Source organism: Mesoplodon bidens (assembly GCF_964165515.1).
Source record: "Mesoplodon bidens genome assembly, chromosome: 9".
NCBI classification, from domain to species: domain Eukaryota; kingdom Metazoa; phylum Chordata; class Mammalia; order Artiodactyla; family Ziphiidae; genus Mesoplodon; species Mesoplodon bidens.
In genome coordinates, this window is record NC_138166.1 from 5,341,222 (window position 1) to 5,353,948 (window position 12,727).

Genomic DNA, 12,727 nt, shown 5'->3' on the forward strand with positions numbered 1-12,727 from the left:
GCTTCTATTTCGTAACTTTATTCTTCATCCAATATTAAATTGATAAAATTACCATAGTTTTATATGACATTTTGATAACTGGTAGGACAAAACCTTTCTCCTCAATACTCTGCATTTTTTAAATTTCAAAATGTGTTTCATATATATCTCGTGCTTTATTTTGCTTTTTAGATTTCCAGGATGCTTTATCTTTTTGCTGTAATTCAGAATTTTTCCATTACATTTTCAATTTTTTGTTAGTTGAGATGTGAAGGGCCTTAGATTTTATTGTGTTGCTCTTTGAGATTTTAATAGATTTTTGTGTATTGCTCTTTTATTGATCTCCTTATGGAATTTTTATGAGTTTTTGCAATTATTCATTTTCTTCAGGGTTTTTTCCAGATAACGGTTTTTATCTTTTTAATAATTTATATCTAATTTCTCTTTTGCTTTTCTTGTTAGCTAGAACGTGCTATATGGTTCTCTGAGATGGACATTTGACTGCAGGAAGATTTGGGGGTCGTGCCCTTGAAGGGTGAGGGAAGAGAAGGAAACGAGATTGGGCAGATAATAGAGAAGGTGGGTTGTTATGCAATCAAAATATCCCTTTGTAACCCGCATGGAGCTCTAAAGCTTACAAGATCCTTCACAGTTTTGGCAGGGACCCCGGATGTCCAGTCACTGGTTGCTGGCTGTTCCTGAAGGGGGCAGGGGCTTAGGCCAGGTGACTCACATCAAATGATGCAGTTCCTGAAGACAGCTGAGCGCTGAGGGCTGTTGACCAGGCAGTGCTCCCGGCACCCTCACCAGCAGCAAGGAAGTAAGTGTACCTGTCCTGAAGGGGGATCTGGGGAGCACGTTACAGAATTCACTACACAACTTCCATGACGGACGAGGACATTTTTGTGTTACGGTTTGAATATGATCAGGGATTAACTGATTTATGTAGTTTGGGACAAACTACTACTAAAACTTACCTAACCTTTTCATTTGCGCTACCTTAACATGTTGGGAGTTAGCACGATTTCCCCTCGTCTACTTCCCACGCCCGCCCCTCTCCACGGCCGCGCCGGGCTGTCCCCAACCAGTGTAACAGCTATAGACGCCTGGGAACCACCTGGGCCAGATTCTCTCCCAGGAGGTTCCAGTTTAGGTTCCACTAATTAGAAGCACCTGCTTGAGGTTTGAAAAAGCCGCGGACGCCATTGTCTTGTTCTTCGGGCAGCGGGAGGCGGAGGTGCGAGTTTCAGCAGAGAAATTGCCGCAGCCTCTGGCCATTTTCCCGTGACTCTTCTGCCTCAGTTTGCACAGCACAGTCTAGTCTAGCGGTTTGCAATGTGTCAGCGTCACCCGGGAGCCTGAAATAGTGCAAATTCTTGGACTTACTCCAGACCTACCCGCTCAGAAGCTCTGGAGGTAAGTGTTTTCCTGAGTCCCCTGGCTGATTCTATAAACCAGAGTTGAGAACCGCTGAAGCCTGTCTTAATACAACCGATCACGGTGTAGTTTTCAAAGTGGGTTGGTTTTTAGAATTACCAGGAATGATTCTGAAAACTACAGATTCGTGGGTCCCATCAGTATCTCCCTGTAAATAACATTCTACAGGAAAAGGGCCCAATGAATCTGTAGTCTCACAAGTATCCCAGGTGATTCTGATTGTCAAGTGCAAGAATTTGATCAAGTATTGCTCTGTGGTCTCCCCAGTTTCTTGCTTAAACAGCATTCCCTTTGCCTTATAGCTGTAAAGGTAAGGAAAAGCAATGACAGTTTAATGAAAAAGCTGTGACTTGTTTAGAAAACTGTGCTCACTCAGCATAACATCCCTTTTTAAAACTTTTGCATTCTGGGGCTTCCCTGGTGGCGCAGTGGTTGAGAGTCCGCCTGCCAATGCAGGGGGCACAGGTTCGTGCCCCAGTCCGGGAAGATCCCACATGCCGCAGAGCGGCTAGGCCCGTGAGCCATGGCCGCTGAGCCTGCACATCCAGAGCCTGTGCTCCACAAAGGGAGAGGCCACAACAGTGAGAGGCCCAATTAGTTAAAAAAAAAAAAAAAAAGAAAGAAAACCTTTTGCATTCTGCAGTTTTGTTTTTCTCAGTACTAATTCAGGATGACTTCATCACAGTCATAGTGATCTCATCACAATCACAAAATTGCAGATACCTGGGCTCCATTTAGACATATTGAACTTGATCTCAGGGCATGGGGCCTGTCCAACACACACACCAGCACATGAAAATTTGAGAACCACTAAGCAAGTTTTCCCTAGTTTATACTAGACCACAGGAGGAAGTATCACCAGATGTGCTGTGTATACTACAAGCAAATATGAGAAAGGGTTACCTACAAAGAGTCCTGCTATTAGCTCTGGGCTTCAGTTTCTTCATTGGTAGTTGAGAGTGTCAGAATAGATTATCTCTAATTCCTCTTCCTTGTTCTAAAGTGCTAAATTGTGTATTTATCAAACAGCACCCATAGCCACGTCCAAGAACCATAAATAATGTTATATCATTTTCCTTGGGCCTCCTGCTTGACCACATTATTTACTGCATTGGCTAGAGGCAAGTATTTCAACTTTATCACGCCTGTTGGTGCATAATAAAGGGGAAAGAGACAAATGCTGTAAATATTTTCTTCACATTCTGATCCATTTCTTCCAAATTTTTTTTTTACTCAAAATATTCAAAATGATGATCATATTCTTGGACAGTCTTACAAGATAACTGAATTAGATTTTACTTCCAAATGAAAATATTAAATACTTAAAACATCAAAAAGTCAATAATATCCCAAACATTCCATTTTATCTCAGTATCTAATTTTAGTCAAGTATTCTTTATTGTAAAAATACAGTCTATATTAATATTCTTTTAATGGCTTATGGGACTACATGTCTAACCATTCAGGCTTTTTATGATTGTTTTTAGCTAAATGTGTCTTTTTAGGCTATGAATAAGTGATGATAAGCAATCTATATGCTTGAAGAGAAAGTAAACCTGTGTTGAGAAGCATTAGCACCATATCTTGCATTGGCATTTAGTAAATGTTTCTTGAATGGTGATGAATTACTCCACAAATTATTTCTGACGCAAACAATGATTTTTAAAAACGCCTTTGCATGATTTGAATCCATCCATGGGCTTACAGATGCTTCAGGTCTTTTTCTCTAGAATTGTAATGTATCTTAAAATAATTTCCCATTGCCCTGAAATGCTGAAATTGCTCTGGATAAATTAAGAGTTCCCAAGGGCATGGAAGTGACAAAAGTGAGATTGCAGCAGAAACCACGTTGTTTCTTTTGTAATGGAATTTTGGTGTGTGCAGGGACCATCTTATTGAATACAGGTGTATCAGGAAATATTTGGATAAAATCCAGCAACCATCCAAAATTGATTAAAAGTTCTCATGTTGTTTGATGACTTATTCTAGAATGATAAGTAAATAGAAAGTGTTTGTTGGATATTCCTGTCAGTTTTTAAAATGCTCCCCAAAGCCAATTTAATAGTCATTTATTTCTGGAATATTCCACTCTGGTAAAGTGTTCTGAGTTAAGGACAAGGACAGTCCAGACCCATGGCTTGCAGCTCAGTAAAGCCAAGTACAGTAAAGCCAAGTCTATTCTCCTTCAGGGCTCAGTTCAGAATCCATCTGTTTAGCCAGATATTTTTTTCCTAATTGAGAAAAAGTCAACCAGTTCCTTAATTTTAAAATTGCATAATTTCATTTTATTTTGATGGGTTTATTTTGATATCCATAGTTTTGGTGATATTTGATACTGGTACATTTTTAGAAATAAAAGTCTACGGTGATTAGTATGTTTTTGGCCTTTGAGTAGGTTTCATTTTGTTACTGGGTGTACATATTAACAAACTGAAAAATAAAAACCATATGAACATCTCAATAAACGCAGGAAAAGCTTTTGGCAAAATTCAACATTTGTGATAAAAACTCTCCAAAAAGTGAGCATAGAGGGAACCTACCTCAACATAATAAAGGCCATATATGACAAACCCACAGCAAACATCATTCTCAATGGTGAAAAATTGAAAGCATTTCCTCTAAGTTCAGGAACAAGACAAGGATGTCCACTCTCACCACTATCATTCAACATAGTTTTGGAAGTCCTAGCCACAACAATCAGAGAAGAAAAAGAAATAAAAGGAATACAAATTGTAAAAGAAGAAGTAAAACTGTCACTGTTTGCAGATGACATGATACTATACATAGAGAATCCTAAAGATACCACCAGAAAACTACTAGAGCTAGTCAGTGAATTTGGTAAAGTTGTAGGATATAAAATTAATGCACAGAAATCTCTTGCATTCTTATACAATAACAATGAAAGATCAGAAAGAGAAATTAAGGAAACAATCCCATTCATCATTGCAACAAAAAGAATAAAATACCCAGGGATAAACCTACCTCAGGAGGTAAAAGACCTGTACTCAGAAAACTATAAGACACTGATGAAAGAAAGCAAAGATGACACAAACAGATGGACAGATATACCATGTTCTTGGATTGGAAGAATAACATTGTGAAAATGACTATGCTACCCAAAGCAATCTACAGATTCAATGCAATCTCTATCAAATTACCAGTGGCATTTTTTACAGAACTAGAACAAAGAATCTTCAAATTTGTACAGAGACACAAAAGACCCCGAATGGCTAAGAGGCACATGGAAAGCTGCTCAGTATCACTAATTATTAGAGAAATGCAAATCAAAACTACAATGAGGTATCACCTCACACCAATCAAAATGGGCATCATCAGAAAATCTACAAACAGCAAATGCTGGAGAGGGTGTGGAGAAAAGGGAACCCTCTTGCACTGTTGGTGGGAATGTAAAGTGATACAGCCAAGATGGAAAACAGTGTGGAGGTTCCTTAAAAAACTAAAAATAGAATTACCATATGACCCAGCAATCCCACTACTGAGCATATACCCAGAGAAAACCATAATTTAAAAAACACATGCACCCCAATGTTCACTGAAGCACTATTTACAGTAGTCAGGTCATGGAAGCAACCTAAATGCCCATTGACAGATGAATGGATAAAGAAGATGTGGTACATATATACAATGGAATATTACTCAGCCATAAAGGAATAAAATTGGGTCATTTGTAGAGATATGGATGGGCCTAGAGACGACCATGCATAGTGAAGTAAGAAAGAGAAAAACAAATATCGTATATTAATGCATATATGTGGAATCTAGAAAAGTGGTACAGATGAACCAGTTTGCAAGGCAGAAATAGAGACACAGATGTAGAGAACAAATGTATGGACACCAAGGGGGGAAAGTGGCAGGGGTGGTGGTGGTGGGATGAATTGGGCCATTGGGATTGACATATATACACTAATACATATAAAATAGATAACTAAGAAGACCCTGCTGTGTAAAATAAAATAAAAATAAATACTGGTGTATAGTTTGTACAAAACATGCGAAACATTTTAAAACATGTAATTATTGTAAATTATTCATTAAGAAAATTCCTTGGGCTTCCCTGGTGGTGCAGTGGTTGAGAATCTGCCTGCCAATGCAGGGGACACGGGTTCGAGCCCTGGTCTGGGAAGATCCCACACGCCGCAGAGCAACCAGCCCCGTGAGCCACAATTACTGAGTCTGCGCATCTGGAGCCTGTGCTCCGCAACAAGAGAGGCCGCTATAGTGAGAGGCCCGTGCACCGCGATGAGGACTGGCCCCCACTTGCCGCAACTAGAGAAAGCCCTCTCACAGAAACGAAGACCCAACACAGCCATAACTAAATAAATAAATAAATATTTTTTAAAAGGCAAAATTCCTTAAAAAAAAAAAAATCCCTTGCTATCCATAAGATTTTACTCACCAGTTGGCATAAGAAATGTCAATGTGCTAAGCAGAAAAATATTTTAAGAATTTTGACATTGTGGAAGTCATTTTTTAAAATAAAGAAATGTATTTTATATAAAAAGCCATTACATTCCTAGCCTAAGTTACATTTGTTGTTATTAAACCATGCAGTTAAAGTAAAAGTAGATTTTACTTTTAATAAGAACTTTGAAATGATTTGTGTACATTTGAGGAATACATCAGGCTTGACTATAAAATCAAAATTTCTTTGGTAATATTTTTCTGGAAGAAAAAGCGTCTTTTGTAAACTAACCAAGGTTCCTAAAGAATTGAAAGAACAATGATGTCACATCAATAATAATGAATCAGCATGATCAGAGTTATGAGATAGCCAACCAGCCCCAGGTACTGGGTTGTCATAAATTGCAGAATTATTTTAGACAGAAACATAGGTTAGTCATGATTATGGTGGACAAGCTTTTTCTAAATCATGAACAATAGTGAACCATCAGATTATTATATATTTTCTCATTGTATATGCCTCATTCTAAAATTTTTAAAAAGCAGAAGAATCAGCACAGATTGTATTTTGAGGAAACTCTTTCAGGCTCTTACTTGTCACATCTGTAGTAAAATCCTACCATAGTTTCTTCATCTTTGTTTGGTGTTTTTCTATCACACAAGGTGTGAAACTAAAAAGACTCTACATATCTAAATGAATAAAAGAATAAGAAAAGTTAGTTCCTCCAGCAAAAAAATAAATCATTTTTTTACTTTTATTTTTTTTTACAATGAAAACTAATATGACTTTATTTTGTAAGACTCAATTCTCTAATAATTTATTGTTTTAATTAAAAAAATTTGGGGGGGGGAGGATATAGTTGTTTTACAATGTTGAGTTAGTTTCTACTGTACAGTGAAGTGGAATTCCCTGTGCTATACAGCAGGTTCTTATTAGTTATCTATTTTATACATATTAGTGTATATGTGTCAATCCCAATCTCCCAATTCATCCCACCTTCCCACCCCCACTTGGTAATATTCTCATTTCCAAAATGATTGCCTTAGACTAGTGGTTCTTGAAGCCTGGTTTCTGCACCAGCAGCAGAAGCAGAGCCTTAGTACTTGTTATAAATGTAAGTTCTCAGGTCCCACACAAACCTACTAAATCAGAAACTCTGACAGGGGGCCCGTCAGAGTTTCGACAAGCTCTCCATGGAATTCTGATGCTTACTAAAGTTTGAGAACAACTGCCTTAGATTCTGGAACATAAATTAATAAAGCTGGAATAGAAAGGCCTGAATTTCTGGGTAGACTCATTGGTTCTCGTTGGATCTCAGTCCTGCCTACTGATCCCTCTTGGGGATGTTGACCCCAACTCAGGTCAATTAAATCAGAATCTCTGCCTTAGCATCAGCATTTTAAAAATGCTCTGGTGGTTCTGATGAGCAGCAGGATGGAGAGGCAGTGTTGTAGGTCAACCACTTGCTGTGTGTTCAGCAGCACTAGTTCACAGTCAGTGTTCACAGACTAAGCTGTGGTTGTTCCTGTTGTCCTTTTCTGTTGATCCCGCTTCCCTGCTTTTCCTCATTATCCCATTGGCTGAAGTACACAAAGCCAAACAGGGTGTGGGCCAGCTGCCAGAATAGCTTAGATATGACATGCTCCCATTTTGGAAAGTTTTACATTCAATTTAAAAATCAGCCCACTACCCCTTGGATTATTAAACAGACTTTACTGCTGATTTTCTTGCTCTTCAACTTATCCCTTTCCAATCTATTCTCCACATTGTAGTCAGTGTTATCTTTAAAAAAAAAAATTATTGAAGTATACTTGATTTACAATACTGTGTTAATTTCTGCTGTACAGCAAAGTGATTCAGTTATACATATATTTACATTCTTTTTCATATTCTTTTCCATTATGGTTTATCACAGGATATTGATTATAGTTCCCTGTGCTCTACAGTAGGGCCTTGTTGTTTATCTATTCTCTATATAATAGTTTGCATCTGCTAATCCCAAACTCCCAGTACTTCCCTCCCCTGCCCCTCCCCCCACCAAGGGCAAACACAAGTCTCTTCTCTATGTCTGTGAGTCTGTTTCAGTTTCATAGATATGTTCATTTGTGTTGTATTTTAGATTCCACATATAAGGGATATCATATGGTATTTGTCTTTCTCTTTCTGACTGACTTCTTTTAGTATAATCTCTAGGTCCATCCATGTTGCTGTAAATGACATTATTTTGTTATTTTTTATGACTGAGTAATATGCCATTGTATATACATAACACATCTTCTTTATCCATTCATCTGTCGACAGACATTTAGGTTGTTTCCATGTCTTGGCTATTGTAAATAGTGCTGCTATGAACATAGGGGTGCATGTATCTTTTCGAATTATAGTTTTGTCTTGGTATATGCCCAGCAGTGGGGTTGTTAGATCATGTGGCAACTTTATTTTTAGTTTTTTGAGGAACCTCCATACTGTTTTTCATAGCGGCTGCACCAATTTACATTCCCACCAACAGTGCAATTGTAATTGACTCTGTTTTTCTCTTGCTGCCTTTAGAATCCTCTCTTTAACTTTAACCATTTTAATTAAAATTTGTCTTGGTGTAGGTCTGTTTGGGTTCATCTTGTTTGGGACCCTCTGTGCTTCCTGTGCTTGGATATCTGTTTCCTTCTTTAGGTCTGAGAAGTTTTCAGCCATAATTTCTTTAAATACATTTTCAATCCCCTTTTCTCTTTCTTCTCTTTCTGGGATCCCTATTCTGTGTAGATTGACATGCTTTACATTATCCCATTGGTCTCTCATTTGGCTTTCTGTCTGCTGTTCTGATTTGCTGACATCCAGTCATTCTATCTCCCAGATTGCTTATTCATTCTTCTGCATCATTCATTCTGCTATTCATTGCCTTTAGCTCGGCTTTAATTTCTGTGAATCAGTTCTCTACTTTTTCTTAGTTCCTTTTTATAGTTCCCTTTTTACAGCAATCTGCATTTCTATCAATAGCCCTTCTTAATTCCTTCAGTATTTTCATTATCTCCTTCTTGAACTTGGTGTCTATAAGACTGAAGAGGTCTGTTTTATTGTTTGTTCTTTCAGGGGAATTCTCTTCATCTTTCAGTTGGGAGTGATTCTTCTGCTTCTTCGTTTTACTTATATTTCTCTTGCTGTATGAGTTTAGGAGATACAGTTATCTACTGCGGTCTTGGAGTGCTATTTTTATGTGAGAGTGTCTGTGTGTAGCCTGCGTGGTTTTAGTATTTTTGGTGTGAGGGCTGTTTTTAGTATGGATGTCTGCCACCTCTTTCCTCAGTGTATGCTAGCCATTATCCCCTTGATAGGAGGTGTGACTGGTGTTGTGGAGACCAGACCCTGCCCTGGATGTTGACCGGGGCCTCCTCTTTGCTCTGTGGTTGTCACTGTGCTGTCAGAGCCAGGGTTTCCTCCCTAGTTGTTGGAGTACAAGCCCCCAGATTTGTTTCTGAGCTGCAGTATGAGGTAGGCAGAATAGAAATGCTCCTCCCTGGGAGAGGAACCACTGAGTATTCCTTTGGCACAGCTGTCCAACACTGAGTGCACTTGCTGTTGTGTCACCTGTCACCCATTGTGCAGGCATATAAAATACACTGTTTTGTCACTGCCCTAGGCCCCGCTTCAACCATGGGAATGCCAGCAGTCAGCCATGGTGTCCCTCAGGCATTGTTTTCACAAGGCTACTAGTACAGATCCACTGAAGTCAGGTTTGAGGACTACAGTAGCTATGCACCTGGACCCACTCACTGTGGGAGTATGGAGACAAAGCAGACCCTGGCCCAGCAGACCCAGCCCCTGAGTGCATGCACCCACAAAGCCCACTGCTGTTGAGGCCAGACCCGTCCCTGCAGCAGGAGCACCTGTTTTCCACTCAGATGTCCGGAGCAGGTGCTGAATTTACAAAGCCAGCAGCGGAGGTGTAAATCCGTAGCTCATGCAGCTGCAGGGAGAGATTTCAGCCTGCTTCCTAAATCCTAAGGTCCCTGGGCCTCAGCTACGATTTCAGCCTTCCCCCCAAACCCCCGTGGGTGGGCAACCTGCTGGCCTCTGCTCCCAGAGTCTGCAGGGGCGGTAGCTGAGATGCGGGAGCCTGCCAAGGTGGCAGCTGGGGCGTGCGCTCCCATAGCCCATGGAGATGGGGCTGGTGTGCAGAGAAAGAGGCTGCTGTGGCGGCCCTGGCCCTCCCTTCGCCAGCAACTTAACATCGGTGCTTTGCTTCTTTGGTGGACCCAGGCTTCTTCTGTGAACATTCTTGGTTGTGGACATGCCACACTCCAGCCCCTTCAGGCTTTCCCTGCACAGCCAACACCATTCTTCTCCCCTCCCCGGGTCTGTCCTCTAAACCCCGAGTTTCAGCACCCAGGCCCCACTTGTACCAGGTGTCTTAGGCTGGGGTGCACAGGGCAGTGGCACTGACTGTCTGTGCAGTTCTCTCTCTGTTCTGCCTGCTACAGGCGGTTGTTGTGCTCTCCTCTGAGCCTTTAAGGCTCCTTTTCTGTCCTGGCTTATCTCTCCACCAGTGAGAGGGCTTCCAGGGTGTGGTAACCTTTTCCCTTTTACAGCTCCTTCCCAGGGGGTAGGTCCCGTCTGCTTCCTCTTTTTCTTTTTTTTTTTTCCCCTTTCATCGTACCCATTTATGTGGAGATCTTTCTTGTCTTTTCAGGTTTTTGAGGTCTTCTGCTAGTGATCAGTAGGTATTCTATGAGAATTGTTCCATTTGTTATTGTTATTTTGAATTGTTTGAATTGTTATTTTTGATGTATTTGTGGGAGGAGGTGAGTTCCATGTCCTTCTACTCTGCCAGCTTGATTGGAGCCCCCCCACCCCGGTATCATCTTTCTAAAATGTAAATCTGATCATGTCCAAACTCTTAAAAATGACTTGCAAGGCTCTTCATAAGCTCCAGCTTCATCCATTCACTATACTCTCCCCAAATTCCGTCTATGCTGTAGCAATACTGATGTTTAGTTTAGTATATTAGTTTGAACCCAGTGTTTTCTCTCTCCTCCTATCAGCAGAACACATGTTATTCTCTCTGTTTGGAACACTGCTTCCTGACAGTTGGTCACCTCACCGTTACTCATTCATCAATTACTTACCTGAAATTCCCATGGACTAGAAAATTAAAGAAGGTATTGTCTATATATTCATTGTAAATTTTTCATTCCTAGATATAGCACAGAGCCTATGCATAATATGTTTTCAATAAAATTTTATTGAGTAAATGAAAGGATGAATTTAAGATAACCTCAAAACAGGAAACATATCCAAATAGCAAATTAAAGGTAAACAAGTAACGAACCAAAGAAAAAACCAATAATGTAATATAAAGTCAGGAGTGAAAGTAGTGCATTCGATGTGCTGTGATAGACATAGGACCCAGATGACTGATCTCCCAGTTAAATGGGATTTTTCTTAAACCATCCTGACACTTTAATCCTTTTCTTTCCATCTTGTGTGAAGTAACTGTTGTTGACCTGAAATAAGTAGAATGCTAGATATTTTTCCATTAAAGATGGGTTTATTCAGGATCAGCAGAGAATTGCAATTTGGGGTCTGCAACCATAGTGAGCCACGTGTAATTTTCCCACACAGCAAGGAGAGAACACTTTTATAGGGGAAAAAGAAAGCTGGAAGAGCTGTAGTAAATAAAGGGTCCATGGCTTTTCATTGGCTGAGATTTTGCCCAAAAAGAAGAGGGTTCTTTCTTCTTCCTGTTGGGCTCTACTATCACGGCAGGATATGAGAGCTTCCCATTCTGGCCTCCAGATTCTATTTAATTGAGGTTTCTGTTGATTAATTTTTTACATTTCCCCAAACTTGATCAAGATCTTTCTCTGAAAGCATTGCTGATCAAGAAGCAGGTTTTCTAGTTTCAGTGCCTTTTCTGTCTCTCAGTGTCAGGAAGGAGCTTTACTGGGTGCAGCGTCTCATGTCCAAGGGCACATGTACATATTGGGAACCTATTGATGTCACATGAGAGTAACAAAGAGGGGTAAACGGGAGAACTCTCAGGCACTTTTTATCTAAAGTCATATGTTATTAAGATTATAAACATTGGACATCATCTGAAGCATTATGTCATCATCAAAGGTTTGGTGACAAAATTCCAACAGTCATGGTCTGGATATTTTGGGAAAGCTGTCTTATCAGATGCTGTCTACTTCAATTCCAGGAAATCTTTACTTTCAGGTCACTAGGTGATGTGCAGGTCCAGTTGGGGTTCCATGCTTTCTTTAAGTGTGTCACATGAAACCAAGAGTCTATTCCTTGGAGTTTGTTGGCATGAGGGTTGTTAGCAGTACCTGATAGGGGCCTCTCCAGTAAGGTCGAAGAGAATTCTTCTGGAGGTATTTTTTTCCAATAAAGTCCCCAGTTTTCAAAGTGTGATTCTTAAGGTCTTTGTCTCCCAAGAGCGCACAGAGAAAAGATTGCTCTACCCAAACGTGACTGTATTTAGAAAGTAATTAGATTTTTGCAATATTGGAGTGTGTCTCCTTTTATCAGTTGTGAGTCAAAAGAAGCAGGAACCAAGTGCATTTGGCATCCTGTGACTATCTCAAATGGTGAGAGTTTCTGAGTTCCAAAAGTGATAGATCTAGGATTTAGAAGGAGTAAGGGCAAAGGGAGTTGGAGGGCCTCTACAGATTTTTACAAATGAGTCTTAATAAAGCCGTTAGTGTGTTTGACTAACTCAGAGATTTGAGGGTGGTAAGCATAGTGAAAGTGTTGCCAAATAGTGCAGATGTGTCAAAATTTCTGACCAGTAAAATGGGTTCCTCTGTCACTGTAAAGTTCAAGAGCAGTTCTGCAGGTAAAGATAGGCTTTTCCAAAATGACTTTAACCATAGGAGAAGCAGTAGCCTG

The 12,727-nt window shown here is 40.0% G+C and overlaps 1 pseudogene across 1 annotated transcript in view; it reads right to left on the reverse strand.

The window, feature by feature from the left end:
* Nucleotides 1-1,474: 1,474 nt before the first annotated feature.
* The window catches only part of LOC308622793 (platelet glycoprotein 4-like), a 112,422-nt pseudogene continuing 101,169 nt past the window's right edge, over nt 1,475-12,727 (reverse strand). Inside the window, exon 8 of the transcript in view lies at nt 1,475-1,718. The product of the transcript in view is annotated as a platelet glycoprotein 4-like (transcript). The remainder of the gene's footprint in view (nt 1,719-12,727) is intronic.